The sequence below is a fragment of the Giraffa tippelskirchi genome, chromosome 10 (assembly GCF_054371585.1).
Source record: "Giraffa tippelskirchi isolate mGirTip1 chromosome 10, T2T-mGirTip1v1.2.pri, whole genome shotgun sequence".
Classification (NCBI taxonomy): domain Eukaryota; kingdom Metazoa; phylum Chordata; class Mammalia; order Artiodactyla; family Giraffidae; genus Giraffa; species Giraffa tippelskirchi.
Window position 1 is genome coordinate 72,773,082 of NC_137284.1, and position 13,812 is coordinate 72,786,893.

The 13,812-nt window shown below is 36.4% G+C and overlaps 1 protein-coding gene across 1 annotated transcript in view; it reads left to right on the forward strand.

Moving 5' to 3' along the window:
* Nucleotides 1-13,812, forward strand: part of AHR (aryl hydrocarbon receptor) — a 53,901-nt gene that overhangs the window by 12,768 nt on the left and 27,321 nt on the right. The gene's annotated exons all lie outside the window — the stretch shown is intronic.

Here is a 13,812-nt window from a genome sequence, read left to right on the forward strand (position 1 = left end):
GTATTTTAAATAGAAGTTTTGGTTTGAAAATAATGTTTCAGTGTGTCTCTTCATGCAAAACAGTTCCTCGATTTCTCTTTTGTTTGTCTTCTGTTTTTCTGTTTATGTCAGACATAGAGTTTTTAGAAACTGTTCAGTCTTTTAAATGTATCATGCCATTTGACCAACAGCAGTAGAGAATTAATGATAAAATCTCAATGACTTATGTCAGTGCTTCTTAACCTTTAACGTGCTCACAATCACATAGGGACCTTGATAAGATGAAGATGCCTATTCAGTAGGCTTCGCTGTCGTCAGAGATTTTGCACTTCTTACAGACGGTCAGATGATGCTAACCGTGTTGCCCTTGACACAGTTACAGATGCTTGAATTTGCAGTTTGTGTGCAGAATATTGGAAGACAGTTATTTCCCTTTAGGTTTGTGTTTAGATGGTTTGCTGTGTTTAGTCTGAGCATCGTTTTTATTTATAGGTTTGTTTGCCTGCCATGTGTTGTTTATTTTGGGTTAAAAAACTATATAGTTTAGTCATTGAGGATCTGGGCAGTATACACTGATTTCAGGATGATAATTTCAGGGAGGGTTATATATTTAAAGGTTCATAGCAGATACTTAACATTTTCTCTGTTCTGTATAAAAAGTCTTTGAATTTTCCAGACCCTTCATCTTTGAGGTGAGTTATGAGATATTGGGTGGTGTGTGTGTGTGTGTGTGTGTGTGTGTGTGTGTGTGTGTGTGTGTGTGTGTGTGTGTGTGTGTGTGTGTGTGTGTGTGTGTGTGTGTGTGTGTGTGTGTGTGTGTGTGTGTGTGTGTGTGTGTGTGTGTGTGTGTGTGTGTGTGTGTGTGTGTGTGTGTGTGTGTGTGTGTGTGTGTGTGTGTGTGTGTGCTAGAAACTAACTTCCAGATTCCCTCTGTTGTTTTTGCAGACCACATCTCAGTTACTTCTGTCTTCTGGGAACCATATACATGGCAAAATCCTGAGGACTTTTCCCTCGATCTGTGATTCTCAAACTATTAGTCCCCAGATGGTCAGCATTAGGTGTCCCCTGGGCGTTTGTTAGAAATGCCAGATCTTGAGCCTTACTGAGCCCATTGGAATCAAATACTCTGGTGTGGTGGCAAGTTTGGGAGCCCCTGTTGTAGACTGTAACCTCAAGGGCACTCCCAGCTTCTTGGGATGCAGTCTTGACCTTCAGCATCTCTTCACATGCAGTGCTGTCAGACCTATGATGGGCTTCTGTGACACGTACGATGTGGTCTCTGCCCTTAGAGAGTTTATAGTCTAGAAACAAGGAGGCATTATTCCTTCACTCTGATAAAAATGTACTGACATGATCATTTTGCCTTTTTGTTTCCTGCTCCTCTCTCACGGGAAATCAGCTTATATGTTAAAAAGAGGAAAAAAAAATGTGTAGGATTTTCCTGTTTAGAAGCAGTGGAGCAGAACTGAAGCTGCTTAGAGGAAAGCCAGTGTGCCATTTAAGTACTAATATATTGATACTTACTGCTTTCGAGGCTGTCTTTCTCTCTGTGTGTGTACATGTGTTTATGCTTACACATATACATACACACAATATATGCATATTTAATGAAAAACTATATATACATATTTTTTCATGATTGGATGTGTATCCTGTTCTATCTGCCAAGTAAAAGCATTCCCAAAATCTACCTTATAAAGAATGTCATAGTTTAGCAGGGCTCATTATGGAATTGTTACTTGTTAAAAAGGGTTTTCTGGGCTCTTCACTAATGAGTTTATGTTTTATTCTGGTTCAGTGTGTTTGACTGTAGGATCTTGTTACCCTGTTAGTGTCATTCCTTCATCAATCACAGTATCTTTCATTTGAGGTCCTTTGAATTACTGGTTTTTATACTTAAGTATGCCTCAGCATAACTTGGAAAGCTTGTTAAATGCACAGTCTAGGATGTTCCCTTTCTTTTTGCTGATTCTGAGTAGATTTATCCAGAACCCAGGAATCTGTATTTTTATAAGCAATCTAGATAAGTTTAAGACAATGATTTAATCTGATTTTATGCCCTGTGTTACTTAAATACTTTTTGTTTGCCTTTAGAAAGACAAATCCAGATGTAGACAGTTTTAGAAAGAGTTACGTGTGTTTGCTTGAGGTTCAGTGGAATGTGTACTCTTAAGTTATTGTAGGGTTGTTCAATACAGGAACAGAGTTAGGTGGAAGGTGAGGGAAATAATCGGTGAAAAGATCTCAAAGTCTCCCCCAGACTGCCAGTGGTCTAGGAAGGCAATGCAGTATTTTGAAAGCACACAGAGAATAAAATCTTCAGGTGATCGTCATGACCTAAACAGATACTAAGTGCAAACAGGGAAACGTGCAGCATGAGGACAGTGATTAGGATTTCTGTGTGTGGTGAAAACCACTCTCCCACTGTTAGGGAAAGAGTAGAGCGAAGGGAAGCTCTAAGTGAATAACAGGATGCAAACAAGGGGTGTGTTAATTCCTGCGGAAAGAACAATATAAACGAGTAATCATACAATCTTGTTAGAAAGGAAACTCAAGTTCTATTGTAACAATAGATATTTTTCCAAGAAAATACATCTATTTATTGCAAGTTTAAATAATCCAGCTTGGATGGGATCTTCTTAAACTGTGAAGCCATGACTCTACTTCTATGACTGTCTGAAAAGCAGCACTCAAGTTTCAAGTACAACATTAATCTTGATCCATTTTTAATTAATCAGAACATTCTAAACTATAACTTTAGAGTACTTGAACAAAACTCAGTCATTATGGTAAAGTTAGAAGGTGTTTCTGTACCATTATGAAACTAAAATGGTTTTTAAATACATTTTGTAATTCAAGATTGTGCTTTATTTATTCTAAATACTGTGCACTGTGCTAAATTCATGAAGAGGAAAAAAGGTGAGGGGGAGGCTTTTCTGCCTTCTAATAGCTCAAGATCGAGTATCTTATAAACTGTGACAAATACTGTATGTGAAATCCTTTAAAAATGTGCACATGAAATGTTTATAATGCAACAGTTAGGGAGTATTTTCAAGGAGGGAAAAGGATTAGAAGCTTGTTAGTTATTAGTTTTGGTTTCAACTAAGGAAATAATGGAGGAAGTCTTTGAATGTTTAATCCTTGAAAACTCTTGAACTACAGGTATTGTAGATAGTAAAGCCCAGAGAATTTTCAGTTTGTAATCTCTATTTATTTTATTGATGAAGTAATCATTACAGAATTTTCATTTTCATAATACGATGCTTTATATTTTTCTGGTGCATTGAAACATGCCACATATTGCCTATTGTTTTCACTAGAATAGAAGCTCCTTGAGAATATTGTGTTTATTGTTACACCTTAAACACTTAGGACAGTGCCTGCCCCGGAGTGGGCACTCAGAAAGTCTATTAATTGTATTAGCGTATCTGAAAAACAATGTAAAATTCATGTTGAAATTCTGAATTCTATACTTTATATGAACTATGTCTCTGGGGCTTGGTTTATGATGTTAATATTTTGCAATTTCCAGATAATTTCTCTGGGACTAGCCACTTACAATGATTATGACTGGTTCTATCAATTATTTTATTTTCTTATTTCTAAATATACAGATGCATGGAATGTTTGTTTTAAGGAGCTAGAGCAGTAAGAGATTTTTACATGGTCTTTAATCAGTTGGCTGAATCAGATAGTGAAACATGTGGAAATGTTGAAGGACCCAGTGTGCTTTGAACTCACTTTGTCACTGCCCTTTCTCCTGCTCTCGCTACAGCCCCTTGTGTCCTTGCTTCTTTGCCTTCCCTTTGTGTTTATTATCTTGTTCCTGGGCCAGTGGTCGTTTTCTTCCTTGTTGGCTGTCCCTGTTGCACTGCCCAGTAGTCTGCCAGTCTTGGGTGTATTTTCAAGTTCTGTCAGCCCCGATGGGATGTACAAATAGGACTCTGAACTTAAAAGGAAAAATCACTCTCTTTATATATTAGATAGATGAAAAATCCCAGAGTATAGTGATATTTTAATTTCTGCACAATGGACACATTTAGACATGTTTAAGGATGAACAACAACATATTAATACTAGATTAATTGAAATTTTAAGTGTTTTAAGTTCTGTTCAGTTTCCTCAGCAGCATTGTTCTTCTGTGTTACCTTCCATTCTTCCCAGCTTAACGGTTGAAAAGCTCTTCTAAATTATGTATCTGTGAAGTATTTCTGTAGAGTCTTCTCTATTTTTAGAAAACAAATTTTAAAAATTCCAAATTGCTGTTTTCTGATGTTAGTAATTAAATAGGAACATAGGAAAGTGCAGTTTTTGCCGCTTGATAGATTAAATCCAAGAGAAGCAAGCCTCAGGACAGAAGATGACCAAGTGGACCTGTGAAAGTCAGTGTGAAAGCCTAAAATCTTTAACATCATGCTCATACTTTTCTATCAGATTTCAGATGTTAGAATTAAACTGTCTTTTTCTAATTTTTTTAAAGTAGAAAATAAAAGGAAGACCTATGTCACAAACAAGTTTTAAACACACATATCATGTTACCTCTGAGATGGAAAATATTTAGAATAAAATTTAAATAACTTAATGACTGTGATCGATAATAGTTTATTAAGAGAGACTTAGATTTAGGGGGTTGCATGTAACCTAGTCTTTGAAATTGGTTGATGTGAAGGAAAAGGGTTGTTTCCTTCTTCATTGTATCTCTTAAAGCCAGGATCAAACAGTGGACATTGTGCTTGTTAGCCAGTCTGAATCAGTATGGTAATGCTTTATTCTTACTTAGTAAAAGTAACTTCAACTTGTGAACAATGGTAAATTAGTTTTCATTATCATTTTTAAAAATATTCATCATCATGTAAGTATCATTTACATTAATCTACTTTTTGACAACCCTCCCCAAAATTAATGAGAAGGACTAATCCACTTCTGTGTTGAAACACAAATATCTAATGAAGTAAAAAAAAAAAGAAAAGTTTTCTTTCTTTGAGACAATAGCAAGTGTCAAGGACATGTAGAATTGTTCATTCTGTAAAACATCCATAGTACTCATTGTCCCTTTAAATATAGTCTTTACCTGTGAAATCTTACATCCTTCATCATACCGCAGTCATGAGTTACTCTTCATGACATCTTTACAATGAAGATGTACAGATTTTATTTGTGGAAAGGAACACTCAGAAACAGGAAAAAGGTGATTATGTCTAGAGGTGAGTTTGGGGATCTGAGTTTGTAATTTCAAAGTTCTGCATTTGCAGCTGTCACAGGGGACAGTTTTCTGGTTATTTGTAAAACTAGATGGGGCTTCCCAGGTAGAGCTAGTGGTAAAGAAACCGCCTACCAATGCAGGAGATGCAAGAGACATAGGTTCAATCCCTGGGTCGGGAAGATCCCCTGGAGGAGGGACTGGTTACCCACTCCCATATTCTTGCCTGGAGAATCCCATGGACAGAGGAGCCTGGTGGGCTACAGTCCATAAGGTTGCAAAGCTAAAGTGACATAACTGAAGCGACTTAGTACACACAACACATAAAACTGAATAACATAGGGGCAATGAGTCATGAATCATTGTGCATGCTTAAATAATCACTGTCTTATAAAGCATAAACACTTTACACATTGGAGTATTTTAAATTCATAGAGTATAAAAATGCTGTGAGAAGAGAGGATGAGAAGCATTAACTTCTGTTATGTGATGATCTAAAATTTATTCAACCTCAGTGTTTACCATGGATCTTGGTAGACTGTTTTAAATTAGAAATTATATGTGATTTTTTCTTGGTCTTCCTTTTGTAGATATTTAATAATTCGCTTCGAGTTCATTAGGTTTTCAAAAAAGAGTTATTGTGTTTATTCATCTTTAGCTGGTGTGTTTCTCTCGATTTCAGAACATTATCTTGAAAAGTACATATATATTTGAAGTATATATTTGAAGAATGAACTTGAACAGGCAGTAAAAACCAACTAAGTAATAAAGCCTTTTTAAGGATTGATATAAAAGTTTAAGGTGTTTGTATATGTGTTTTTTACATTCACTGGATTTGTATGCTAACTTTATTTCCTTTTTTAAAAAAAAATACTGTATGCCAAGTAATTCACAAAACTTCCAGTATCATAGCAACTGTAATTTCTTAATTCTATAAATGTCCTAAAAGATCAACACACTCAAAATCATCTAATAGTGTTGTTTCATTAACCTGCTGCATTCAGATGGTAATTTATGTGTTTTTTTCCCAGAACCTGAAAACATGAAACTCTAACATTCATGATACCTTCCATAAATAAACTCATAAAATTGAGAGATTCTTTTAAATTTTAATTTATGGACTTAATATAATCAGATCCATGCAAATGGAAACATGAAAAGAATTGTAGGACTTTCTTACGGAGTCAGGGTGTAGTACATTCAAGTCTTGGCTCTTATATTTAATAATATCACCTATATGGGTCAGGAATTTCACGTCTCTTTTCCACAGTTAGTCTAACTTACAGCAAAAAAAGTATTAAATTCTACGGGTGGTGGCGTAGTCTCTAAGTGGTGTCCAACTCTTGTGATCCTATGGACTGTAGGCTGCCAAGCTCCTCTGTCCATGGGATTTTCCAGGCAAGAATAGTGGCGCAGGCTGCCGTTTCTTTCTCCCCGGGATCTTCCCAACCCAAGGATCAAACCTAAGTCTCCTGCATTGCTGGCAGATTCTTTACTGACTGAGCCACCAGGGAAGCCCTTAAATTCTACGAATAAATAAATAAAATGACAAGATCATTTTATGATATTTTATATAGGATACTTTTATCTAGAGTGTTTTTCTTTGCTTTGGCAAGTATTCTTTAAAAAACACAGTGACATGCATATCAGAACCTGCACTCACTATGTTCTTTATAGTATGTTTTGCTTCTTTCTTGTCTCTTTTAAATTTACTGCTTTAATGGGTTTTCTCTTTGATCATTTCCTAGTGTTATATGACTCTAGGATCCTTGATCCTTACTTGCTTGGCCATGAGCAGTTCCAGTTGGTTATAAATTTATGGGCTTAGCTTTCTTTTTAAAGGAAGATTACCACTGGGGAAATATTAAAGCCAGCCCAGCTTTTGTAGTTTTCTCTTTCTTTTTTTTTTTTCCCCAGTACAGGTTTTAAATGTCTTTAGTTAAGTTTTAGTTTGAGAGACTTTGTGAGACGTTTTGTGAGACTTTACTGTTAGTTAATGGAAATATACATCTGCCCTGTTATACTGTTTTAGAAACTATTTTCACATATAATGTAAAATTAATCCCTTGAGGGTCTGTAATGAGACACAATAACACTATCACTAATCATTTTTATTCAGTAATTATATATATGTATTATTTTTTAGTGCTCTTATGGCTTTTTGACTTTTTGATCAACTTTTTTTTGTGGTACCCTTTTTAAAACTTTTTATTTTATATTGGTGTATAGTTGATTAACAATGTTGTGATAGTTTCAGGTGAACAGTGAAGGGACTCAGTGATATATATACATGTATCCATTCTTCCTCAAATTCCTCTCCCATCCAGGCTGCCACATAACATTGAGCAGAGTTCCCTGTGTTATATAGTAGGGCCTTGCTGGTTATCCATTTTAAATATAGCAGTGTGCACATACCAATCTCAAACTCCCTAACTATGCCCCTGCCCCAGTGAAGGGACTCAGTGATATATATACATGTATCCATTCTTCCTCAAATTCCTCTCCCATCCAGGCTGCCACATAACATTGAGCAGAGTTCCCTGTGTTATATAGTAGGGCCTTGCTGGTTATCCATTTTAAATATAGCAGTGTGCACATACCAATCTCAAACTCCCTAACTATGCCCCTGCCCCCCGTAACCATAAGTTCTATCTCTTAAGTCTGTAAGTCTGTTTCTATTTTTGTAATTAAATTCATTTGTATCATTTCTTTTTAGATTCCACATATAATGGATACCATATATTTCTCTTTCCCTGTCTGACTTACTTCACTCAGTATGAGAATCTCTAGGTCCATCCATGTTATTGCAGACAGCATTATTTCATTCTTTTTAATGGCCGAGTAATATTCCATTGCATATATGTATCACATCTTCTTTATCCATTTCTCTGTTAATGACACTTCGGTTGCTTCCTTGTCTGAGCTCTTGGAAACAGTGCTGCAATGAACATTAGGGCTCATGTGTCCATTTTGACTGGTGTGAGATAATACCTCATTTGCATTTCATAATTAGTGATATTGGATATCTTTTCATGTGCCTCTTGGATATCTTTATGTCTTCTTTGGAGAAATATCTATTTAAGTCTTCTGCCCATTTTTTGATTGGATTATTTGTTTTGATGGTATTAAGCTTCGTGTGCTGTTTGTACATTTTGGAGACTAATCCCTTGTCAGTCACATCATTTGCAAATATTTTCTCCCAGTCTGTGGATTTTCTTTTCATTTTGTTTGTGGTTTCCTTTGCTGTGCAGAACCTTTTGAGTTTAATTTGGTCCCATTTATTTTTGGTTTTATTTCCATTATTCTGGGAGACGGATCAAAAATATCTTGCTGTAACTTATGTCACAGAGTGTTCTGCCTGTGTTTTATAGTTTTATAGTATGCAGTCTCTCATTTAAGTCTTTAATCCATTTTGAGCTTATTTTTTGTGAATGGTATTAAAGAATGATTTCATTTTTTTACATGTAGCTGTCCAGCTTTCCCAGCACCATTTGTTGAAGAGACTGTCTTTCCACCATTGTGTAGTCTTGCCCTCTGTGTCATAGATTAATTGACCATAGGTGCATGGGGTGATCAATCATTTTTAATCTGTTGCTCAAATTCATTTATTTGTTCATAGCTGGAGATTTAAATTTGGGAGTCATCATAGTGTCATTGGAATAGTGTTTTAAACCCTGCAAATGAATAAAATATTCCTGGGGAAAGCCTATAGAATAAGAGGGAAAATACCAAAGATAAAATGTTCTAAGAATGGGCAGAGAGGAAAGCACATCTGTGTGTGTGTGTGTGTGTGTGTGTGTGTGTGTGTGTGTGTAACATGAAATTGTGATACAGTTTCAGCAAACGTCATTATGGTGATGTTTGCTCAAAGATGACCTCATTTGGTGTTTCAGATTCTTAGAGAGTCAAGGAGAAAATTACACCTGAAAGTATAAACTAAAATGAAATTAAAGTCCACAGAATAATAATAGTACTAGAGGAAGTAATTCCTGATTCTTGGTTGTCCATAGAAAACATTAAGCCATCTAGGTGCCCACAGTGGGAGGTTGAGATGAGACACAGTAAAATTGGATCAGCTGGAACCTAAAGTTGTCCGTATTGAATTCTTTTAGCCTTAAATTGGGCTTCCCTGGTAGCTCAGATGGTAAAGAATCTGCTTGCAAAGGGGGAGACTTGGGTTCAGTCCCTGGGTCGGGAAGATCCCCAGGAGAAGAAAATGGCTACCCACTCCAGTATTTTTGCCTGGAGAATCCCATGGACAGAAGAGCCTGGCAGGTTGCAGTCCGTGGGGTCGCAAAGAGTCAGACATGACCGAGCAACTTTCACTTCATTCAGCCTTAAGTTTGCCTGCATGGTGTGAGAGTGCTTTTATGGTCAGTTTTACAGAATATGCTGTTGTCCACTGGACTGTTGATAGTGTCTAGTCTCTGTGTCACAGAGGCAGCTCCCTTCTGTTTGTCCTGGCCCAGTAGAGGGAGATTGTTGTGTAAGGAGAACAGCAGCAGGAAGGGGACATGGAGGTGGTTCAGTTACCTAACCCTGTGGCTTTAGATTAGACCTGTATCCTCACTGGTCCACAGAGTTTTCATAGTCTCAGCATGGACACTACGAATGCTTGCCTGCCTGATATTGTAAGTTTGTAGTGGATTTATCCTAAATAGTAAGATCTTTGTGAACCAGATTCTGAAATTAAAATTGTTTCTAGTTGACCCTTGCACAACATGAAGATTTGTCAAAAATAGGCATGTAAGTTTATAGTCAGCTCTCCACATCCATGGCTCCTCTGTATCCAAAGCTCTGCATCTGTGGATTCAGCCCATCATGGATCATGTAGTGCTGTGTTATTTACTGGGGAAAAACCCATATATATGTGGACCTTCCCAGATCAAACCCCGTGTTGTTCACGGGTCAGCTGTACACATAGAATTGTTTGTTACCGCCCTGTGTTTCAGTCAATTCTGTGGTTCTACTTTCATCTTTATAGAATTGAGGTGAGAATTCCTTCCTGAAGACATTCATGTTAATAATGAACTCTCTAAGCAGATGAATGATAATTTTAGAGGATTTGAGGGAATGAGATCCAGAACATTGTGAGTTACTTCCTCAGTCTTGATTTTCTGAGTCACTCGGAGCAGTGGTACCTGCTCTTCAGCATCTCTTGGGAACTTGTTAATGATGCAGACTGAGGGGCCCCGTACTAGGCCTGCTGAATCAGAATTCTAGAGGTTGGGGTCCTACAATGTGTTCTAATAGTCTTCCAGATGCTTCTGATGTCTGAGAAAGTTTGAGAATCACTGCTGTGGTTGATTAACTTCTCCTACTTAGAATGCAGTTTTAATGTCACTGTTTACATGGAAAGCCAAATGCAACTCAGTTCCCACTGAAAAGGTAAATGAATTGCTCTAGTTGGTTTCATTAATTCAGAGGCCTAACATGTAGTTACAGTAGAATTGCATGTAACTAAAATGTAAAACTGAAAAATTTTGAGTAATATCTTTCGAAGTCAGTTTCCACTTGATGGAGAGAAAGTTAGATAGTTTCCACTTGATCTAACTTTAAGGACTTTTTCAACTTTAGAATAGATTTTTTTTTTTTTAGATTTGCTAAAAAAAGACAGTAACCACCACTTTAGCCTACATTCACTCATTATAAACTAACATTTGCGTTTTTAAAAACCAAATTTACTTTTATTCTGCCTTGGTGAGTAGAAACTTCCAGGCAGAAAAAATAATCTGTGAATATCATCAGAAAGCACTGAACTGTATACATCTTTGTCTCCTAGAGACCTAGGAAAATATAATATGTATATATTCTCCTAGAATATAACATGGGTTTTTTAAAATTTCAGTTTCTTCTTTCTCACAAAAGGCCAATACTTCCTTTACCAAAAAGCAAACTTATGTTACTGAAGCAAAATATCTTATTACCTCAAAGGCTCTAGAAGAAACTCCCTTAGGATACACTTATATATGATTGGAAATTATTTGTAAATACTCATCCATACTCAACTGGGGAATGTAGTATTAAGTAATATAATATTTCTTGTATTCAAGAAATACTGCATTATTTAGCCCTTTTTAATTTTTGGTGATAGTTTTGCTCTCTTATATGCGTATATGAATGTGGGAATAGAATTGAAACTTTTCCTGCCAGAGGTAATAAAGGGGATGATAAATATTATTGTAAAAGAAATTGAATTTATATCAACAGAGATTAAAAAGACTTACGCTTTTTCCTGGCAAGGCATTTATCGTGACATCCTTCTGTTTAAATGCCAACTACAGTAACAAAATACAAAAAGTGTAGTTTACTACATGCCAATATTTGTTCCCCATGAATTTCTCTCTTGAACAATTCAGAGCATGTTTAGGAAGAGGAAATATTTGGCTTGTAGAGAGAAATGGAAATCTCAGCTTGGATATGTAAGGAAAGAAAGTGCCATGTTAAGAGACATGGATACAGTTAAGTGCACATGGAAATAAGACTTGAATATGGGGAAAAGACTTGAATCAGTTGGTAATAATTAAAATCTGACAATCTGATAATGCTGTGACATATTTACACTCTAAATTCTATTATCAATTAAATTCTTATACAGCTGCTTCATTGATCTCTCAAAGAGGAAATAGTTGAAATATTGTGATGGCCTATTATCTTAATATCCCACTGAATGCTCAAAGTCAGAGCCTTATAGCACACTTTGGAAGGTGTGCTGTTCCTACAGATGAGGGAAGGGTTTTAACGAGGTCTGTGCAATACGGCAGAGATTTCCCAGTAGCAGAATTGACTCATGACTTGTTTTCAGATAGTATATTTTGTTTCTGTAAACTTCCATGTATTTAATTCCAGGGGTGTGATGATTAAAGTGTCTTCTCCATCTGATTATGCATATAATTTTTATAGCAATTTATAAGTTTGAAATACCTTCAAATTTATAGCAGTCCTTCACCATAGCAGTCCTGTTAGACACTCATTAATGCTCCCTGGTTAGAGATGAGAAAACACTCAATATCCCTGGTGTGTAACTTTTAGTGTCAGCTGCCTTCATGGTTTGAGGGTGTATAAACTCAGTGTACAGCCTAGTCTCTCTATACTTGACTGTCAGTTATAGATTCAGGCATTACCCAAGTACTCCGCATGCTATTTTAGCCCTCGTAAGAATTTGTCTCCAAGGGTATCACTGTCCTGATTTAAAGATGAGGAAAGGAAAGATCACAGGTGGTTAGCACTGGGGAGAAGTCTGGTAGGTGGTTAGTAATAGTTCATGCCCTTGGGGTCTAGCTACCTGGGTTCTTATCTAGGCTCTACCATTTCAAGGTATAACCTTGGGAAAGTTTCTTAACCTCCTTAAGTCTCAGTTTCCTAATCTACTGAAAGGACAATAAGGCCAGTCTCATAGAACTCTTGTGAAGATTAAATAAAATGTAATACCTGGAAACGGCTTGGCATAGAGTGTGACCTCTGAGTATCACACATTATTACTAAGGAAATTATTGAAGGGCACTCAGATGGTAGGAAGGTCATCTCCCCACTTCTGCTTCTTACTCTTCTGTTGCTTTCTAATCAAGGCAAGAAATGTGTATGTGAAGGTGAGTATTATTAATTAATACATCTTCTAGAAGGCAGAGGTGGTAGGTATGAAATCAAGAAATATAGGACAGATTCATGGAAGGGCAAAAATTACATAATTTGGGGCAAGTCTCTAGAATCTGAGTTTTCTAAAAAGTCATATTAGTATTTTTTTAGGTGAGAATGGGAAGGGAGTGTACCCTTCCTGGACTCATCTTTGCACAATATTTACTTAAATTCTTAAGTGATTATTAGCCTTAAACATGAGAGCAACAGAAGTACTTGTTTGTTTGTTTTTGGAAGAACCCTAGTGATCCTTCTCCAAAATGCACTCATCACTTTTCCTACTTAAGCAGTAGTTATACCTATTAAGTATTGTCCCTCCAGCAGTTAGAACTGTAAGTATTGTTGTTTAGAAAGAGTTTATACTTTGTCTCTTTCAAGTTTCTCTATTATTTTAATTAAATTCCATGCTGGTACTTAATATTTTTGGCATTCTTTTCTAGTTCTTTATTTCCATAGCTTATATGCCCTACTTAAAGGCAGAGTCTGTCTAATGTCTAATTACATTGGCTGATATCTCCCATACAAGACCAAAAACAAATAAGTTACTGAGATGAATGGCCTCTTTCATTTTTTATTCAGCTTCTCAGCAGTCCAGTAACGCTAGTGGGAACTGACATAGATTCTTTTGATTGACAGTTAATTTTAAAAGATTCCTGATAAAATTGTTCTATGCATCTGTGTCTCTTATTCTGTCTCGCATATAGGGTTATCGTTATAGGGTGGGACGTTCTGGGAGAATAGCATTGAAACATGTATATTATCATATGTGAAACAGAACACCATTCCATGTTCGATGCATGAGACAAAGGCTCAGGGCCGGGGCAATGGGATGACCCAGAGGGATGGGATGGGGAGGGAGGTGGGTGAGGGGTCCAGGAAGGGGAACACATGTAAACTCATGGCTGATTCATGTCAATGTATGGCAAAAACTATTACAATATTGTAAAGTAATTAGCCCCAACTAAAATAAATAAATTTATTTAAAAAAAAATAAAAAA